Below are 1,241 nucleotides of genomic sequence, written 5' to 3'. Positions count from 1 at the left end.
ATATTATTATTATTATTATTATTATTATTATTATTATTATTATTATTATTATTATTAAGGACTTTAATGGGTTCGTACAGAAATATTTCATTTATTATAAATTTTCAAAAAGGAATATAAATAATGATAACGTATATTATTATATATATTAATATTAATATATGCGTGCGTATTAAATTTCTTTTATTTTTAATGGGAGGGGAAAAAAAGAAATTCAAAAAGGTTTACAATTCATTTACTTTTCTTTTGTTACCCCTTCCCCTCCCCCCGGAAAAAATTATTAATTTAATTTAATTATTAATTAAAAGGGAAAAAAAAATTTTTTTTTAAAAACTTGATGATCACCTTTTTGATTAATAACTTTTTAACCTTCCTTCTTGAGAAAATTTAATGAACCGCAAATTTTATACAGAAAAAAAAGAAAATTGATCGTTTTTATTTCAAAGAAAAAGAAAACTCTTAAAAATTCTTACCCAGTGAAGTCGTTAACCGTTTTTTTTTTTTTGAAACAAACTTTTTATTTAACTTCTTTTTTATTCTTTTACCATCACCACCCCCCGCCGTTCCCCGTTTCGTCCCCTTTTTTCCTCCCTCTCTAAAATTTCTCTTTTCTTTTCTTAAAAAAAACGATTTTTTTTTTAAATATTTACGATGAATATTTATGAGAGGTTGAAGCATCAACAGCCATCAAAAATGTTTTTTTTTTTCGTAAAAAACATAATAATAATAATAATAATAATAATAATTAAAATTTAAGAGAGTACCTCATACAATTTTTAACTAAGTTTTTTTTTTTTTTTGATCAAAAATCAAGCGCATTTTAAATAATTTAATTTAAATAATTTTTCCAATTGTTCCTCCCTCTCTCTCCCCCTCTATCTCTCTTTCTCTCTTTTTTTGCAGAAAAAAAGCCTCAGAATAAAGAAAAGAAAGAAACGGAAAAATTCCCAAGAAAATTCGGTTTTAAAATTTTCCCAATGTTCTCATGAGAATTTTTGTAAAAGCCTATATAACAAATAAAGCTTTTATTTTATTATTTATTCTTCATTGCACAAGGAGGAGGGAGGGAAAAGCTTAAAGAAAAAAAATAAAAAGGCTTTAAACTTTATTTTAACATCCTCCATCGCATTCACAACAACAACAAACAACAGCAAAAACAACTAAATACACGAAATTGATTTTTAAAACTTAAAAACTATTTTTTTATTTTTTTACATTTCACGTCGTCGTCATTATCATCA

Source organism: Pediculus humanus, genomic scaffold, assembly GCF_000006295.1.
Source record: "Pediculus humanus corporis 1103172107647 genomic scaffold, whole genome shotgun sequence".
NCBI classification, from domain to species: Eukaryota; Metazoa; Arthropoda; class Insecta; order Psocodea; family Pediculidae; genus Pediculus; species Pediculus humanus.
This window is presented reverse-complemented; position numbering follows the sequence as displayed.